At 57.8% G+C, this 5,000-nt stretch overlaps 3 non-coding genes across 3 annotated transcripts in view; all 3 read right to left on the bottom strand.

Annotated features, from left to right (window-relative positions):
* The window catches only part of LOC126323602 (large subunit ribosomal RNA), a 4,222-nt gene extending 3,343 nt beyond the window's left edge, over positions 1-879 (bottom strand). Inside the window, exon 1 of the ribosomal RNA XR_007559548.1 lies at positions 1-879. This exon is cut by the window's left edge and continues 3,343 nt beyond it. This is a non-coding gene — a ribosomal RNA (large subunit ribosomal RNA).
* Positions 880-1,067: 188 nt separating this feature from the next.
* Positions 1,068-1,222, bottom strand: LOC126323590 (5.8S ribosomal RNA). The gene has a single exon (XR_007559536.1). It is a non-coding gene; the product is annotated as a 5.8S ribosomal RNA (ribosomal RNA).
* Positions 1,223-1,593: 371 nt separating this feature from the next.
* On the bottom strand, positions 1,594-3,486 carry LOC126323593 (small subunit ribosomal RNA). Its single transcript, XR_007559539.1, has one exon. It is a non-coding gene; the product is annotated as a small subunit ribosomal RNA (ribosomal RNA).
* Between the last annotated feature and the right edge of the window lie 1,514 nt (positions 3,487-5,000).

Raw genomic sequence — 5,000 nt, 5'->3', positions numbered from 1 at the left:
ATTATTCCGCCCGAGAGCATCCCGAGCCAACAGCGGCGCGGGTCCGGGGCCGGGCCAGGTAGGTCCGTCATCCGGGAAGAACCGCGCGCGCTTGCCGGGAGCCCGAGCGCCCAAAGGGGCGAATCGACTCCTCCAGATATACCGCCGAGCAGCCAGCCAGGACACCGGGGCTCTGCCCAACAGACGCGAACCGAGGCCCGCGGAAGGACAGGCTGCGCACCCGGGCCGTAGGCCGGCACCCAGCGGGTCGCGACGTCCTACTAGGGGAGAAGTGCGGCCCACCGCACACCGGAACGGCCCCACCCCGCGGCGAGTGGAAAGGCAACCGGACACGACCCCGCCGCGGATTGCTCCGCGCGGGCGGCCGGCCCCATCTGCCGAGGGCGGGGGCCAGTGGCCGGATGGGCGTGAATCTCACCCGTTCGACCTTTCGGACTTCTCACGTTTACCCCAGAACGGTTTCACGTACTTTTGAACTCTCTCTTCAAAGTTCTTTTCAACTTTCCCTCACGGTACTTGTTCGCTATCGGTCTCGTGGTCATATTTAGTCTCAGATGGAGTTTACCACCCACTTGGAGCTGCACTCTCAAGCAACCCGACTCGAAGGAGAGGTCCCGCCGACGCTCGCACCGGCCGCTACGGGCCTGGCACCCTCTACGGGCCGTGGCCTCATTCAAGTTGGACTTGGGCTCGGCGCGAGGCGTCGGGGTAGTGGACCCTCCCAAACACCACATGCCACGACAGGCGGCAGCCTGCGGGGTTCGGTGCTGGACTCTTCCCTGTTCGCTCGCCGCTACTGGGGGAATCCTTGTTAGTTTCTTTTCCTCCGCTTAGTAATATGCTTAAATTCAGCGGGTAGTCTCGCCTGCTCTGAGGTCGTTGTACGAGGTGTCGCACGCCACACCGCCAGCCGGCTGTGCACGCTACCGAGAAAGTACCGGTATGCGAACCGCCAGGCGACGGGCGCGCATCGCACGTTTAAGGAGACGCGGCCGGCCACACAGGCGACCACGACACTCCCACGTCTCCGAAGCGGGACAAACGCCGCGCGCTTCAGTATACGTAGCCGACCCTCAGCCAGACGTGGCCCGGGAACGGAATCCATGGACCGCAATGTGCGTTCGAAACGTCGATGTTCATGTGTCCTGCAGTTCACATGTCGACGCGCAATTTGCTGCGTTCTTCATCGACCCACGAGCCGAGTGATCCACCGTCCTGGGTGATCTTTTCCTTTTCAGTCTCCCACTGTCTCTTTCAAGACAGTAGCATTTGCGGGACTGAGGCGTCTGACGGCCCCTGTTCCACTATTTTTTTTGTGTCCAACGGCCTCACAGCCGATGGGCGTCGTACGGCTCCACACCGGAGCGGACAGGCACTCGGGCGAACGTCATTCAAAACCGGCGCCAGGCGCCAGGTACCGCAGGCCAGCCGCTCCAGAGCTTCAGCGCTCGTACCACACAACAACAACAACAACAACACTTCCGCTAGTTTTGAGAGGCACGCGTGGTTCCGCACGCGGCGCACGGCCACTGCCGTACAGGTAGCGTGTTGCGCGACACGACACGCACATCGAAAGACATGCAGTCTAGTCGGTAATGATCCTTCCGCAGGTTCACCTACGGAAACCTTGTTACGACTTTTACTTCCTCTAAATGATCAAGTTTGGTCATCTTTCCGGTAGCATCGGCAACGACAGAGTCGATGCCGCGTACCAGTCCGAAGACCTCACTAAATCATTCAATCGGTAGTAGCGACGGGCGGTGTGTACAAAGGGCAGGGACGTAATCAACGCGAGCTTATGACTCGCGCTTACTGGGAATTCCTCGTTCATGGGGAACAATTGCAAGCCCCAATCCCTAGCACGAAGGAGGTTCAGCGGGTTACCCCGACCTTTCGGCCTAGGAAGACACGCTGATTCCTTCAGTGTAGCGCGCGTGCGGCCCAGAACATCTAAGGGCATCACAGACCTGTTATTGCTCAATCTCGTGCGGCTAGAAGCCGCCTGTCCCTCTAAGAAGAAAAGTAATCGCTGACAGCACGAAGGATGTCACGCGACTAGTTAGCAGGCTAGAGTCTCGTTCGTTATCGGAATTAACCAGACAAATCGCTCCACCAACTAAGAACGGCCATGCACCACCACCCACCGAATCAAGAAAGAGCTATCAATCTGTCAATCCTTCCGGTGTCCGGGCCTGGTGAGGTTTCCCGTGTTGAGTCAAATTAAGCCGCAGGCTCCACTCCTGGTGGTGCCCTTCCGTCAATTCCTTTAAGTTTCAGCTTTGCAACCATACTTCCCCCGGAACCCAAAAGCTTTGGTTTCCCGGAGGCTGCCCGCCGAGTCATCGGAGGAACTGCGGCGGATCGCTGGCTGGCATCGTTTATGGTTAGAACTAGGGCGGTATCTGATCGCCTTCGAACCTCTAACTTTCGTTCTTGATTAATGAAAACATACTTGGCAAATGCTTTCGCTTCTGTTCGTCTTGCGACGATCCAAGAATTTCACCTCTAACGTCGCAATACGAATGCCCCCGCCTGTCCCTATTAATCATTACCTCGGGTTCCGAAAACCAACAAAATAGAACCGAGGTCCTATTCCATTATTCCATGCACACAGTATTCAGGCGGGCTTGCCTGCTTTAAGCACTCTAATTTGTTCAAAGTAAACGTGCCGGCCCACCGAGACACTCAACAAAGAGCACCCTGGTAGGATTTAAACGGGGTCCGCCTCGGGACGCGAAAGCACCCCTTCGGCTCGCCCCACCGGCAGGACGTCCCACGATACATGCCAGTTAAACACCGACGGGCGGTGAACCAACAGCGTGGGACACAAATCCAACTACGAGCTTTTTAACCGCAACAACTTTAATATACGCTATTGGAGCTGGAATTACCGCGGCTGCTGGCACCAGACTTGCCCTCCAATAGATACTCGTTAAAGGATTTAAAGTGTACTCATTCCGATTACGGGGCCTCGGATGAGTCCCGTATCGTTATTTTTCGTCACTACCTCCCCGTGCCGGGAGTGGGTAATTTGCGCGCCTGCTGCCTTCCTTGGATGTGGTAGCCGTTTCTCAGGCTCCCTCTCCGGAATCGAACCCTGATTCCCCGTTACCCGTTACAACCATGGTAGGCGCAGAACCTACCATCGACAGTTGATAAGGCAGACATTTGAAAGATGCGTCGCCGGTACGAGGACCGTGCGATCAGCCCAAAGTTATTCAGAGTCACCAAGGCAAACGGACCAGACAAGCCAATCCGATTGGTTTTGATCTAATAAAAGCGTCCCTTCCATCTCTGGTCGGGACTCTGTTTGCATGTATTAGCTCTAGAATTACCACAGTTATCCAAGTAACGTGGGTACGATCTAAGGAACCATAACTGATTTAATGAGCCATTCGCGGTTTCACCTTAATGCGGCTTGTACTGAGACATGCATGGCTTAATCTTTGAGACAAGCATATGACTACTGGCAGGATCAACCAGGGAGCTGCGTCAACTAGAGCTGAGCAGCCGGCCGCCCGGGAGTGTGTCCCGGGGGCCCGCGCGAACACGCAAGCGTCCGCTCAATTATTCTGCAAACAGGAGGAGGCCGAGCTCCCCTGCACGATACACCTCGAAACCCTCTCAGGTCCCGGCGGCGCGCAGCGCCGTCCTAGGTACTTGGTCGGTTTCGAGAGAGGCGCAATCGCCCGGAGTTAGGCGAGTAGACGGTTTTAGTGAGAACACCCTTGCTCCCAACTGAGCTTGCCGCTGCCGACAGAGGCCCGGGAGCGTGCTGTCGTGGCATTGCCGGCGGGAGACAACACGCGCCACCTATGGTGACCGGCAGCTCCAACGCCAGCGCCACACAAGGGCAAAGCCCCACTTGGGTGCAGAAGCGAACTCTCCCAGCACAGCGCACGCGCCAACACGTCCGCACAACTGCGATACAAACCACCTGCGAGAACCGCTGGGGCGACCGAGCAGCAGACGGCGTCGCGGCGCCGAGTGCCAGGCGGCGGCGCATCCTCAACGCACACAGTCCTCAATCAGACCAGCACACTGCAGATGTCCACCGCGCTTCGCACCGGGCTCGGCTGAACCAACTTTGGCCGCCAGGCGCCGCGTGCAGGGTGCGCCGCAGCGTAGCTGCGCCGCCTGCCGGGCCCGTCGGCTGGCGCTCCTGCCACTCGGCGCCCCCCACCAGCCGCCTGTTGCGCGTGCGCCCACGCAGCGCGCGGCCAACACGCCGGGCGGCCCCCCTTCACCGGCCGGGAACAGTCCCACCAAGCCACCGCCGCGTATCGCTTCATACCCACATGGGCCTAGTCACGTGTGTGGATGTGGCGGGTACCGCTGAAACAACCGGTTAATAGCTGTACCGATCGTCGCCATCACAGATTCACCTCCAGCGTGAACAACCGCTCAACAACGGATTTCCAGTTCATTTGCGTATCTTGGGCAGTAAACGTAGATGTCCACCTACATTTGCGAATTCAACAATTCTTGCATGCCAGGATGTCATGTGTCACGACACGCTACATCAGACCACATACACACTGCGACATGTGCAGAAGAGAACACGTGGAAGGTGGCCCGCGCACGTATGCGATGTCCCTTCCGCGATCCACTGTCAACCGGCATCTGCGGCATGTCCCAGATATGGAACGCGGTCCACCAGGGTAGCACTTTGTGTGAGGCAATACGACAAAGTCGGAATACACGCGTCACTACATCAGACGGCTCACGCTGACCTGACCTGACCTGACTCACCGCACCACCACCCCCAGCGACCCAGGGTGACATACAATGCGTTCGTACGTTCCTCCCACACGCCTCTACGGCGTACCACAGTGCAACCTAGCTGTTATTGGGAGACGAGACAAGTAGCATCGAGCACATCATATGGAAATTGAGATTCGACACCGTTGGGCACAGCCAGCGTACGGTCACACGTATCACACTACTTCACTCTGTACGTAACGACCGATGATCGGTACAGCGTGTGGGTTACGCGTACG

This window comes from Schistocerca gregaria, unplaced genomic scaffold (assembly GCF_023897955.1).
Source record: "Schistocerca gregaria isolate iqSchGreg1 unplaced genomic scaffold, iqSchGreg1.2 ptg000861l, whole genome shotgun sequence".
Lineage (NCBI taxonomy): Eukaryota > Metazoa > Arthropoda > Insecta > Orthoptera > Acrididae > Schistocerca > Schistocerca gregaria.
This window is presented reverse-complemented; position numbering and strand designations above follow the sequence as displayed.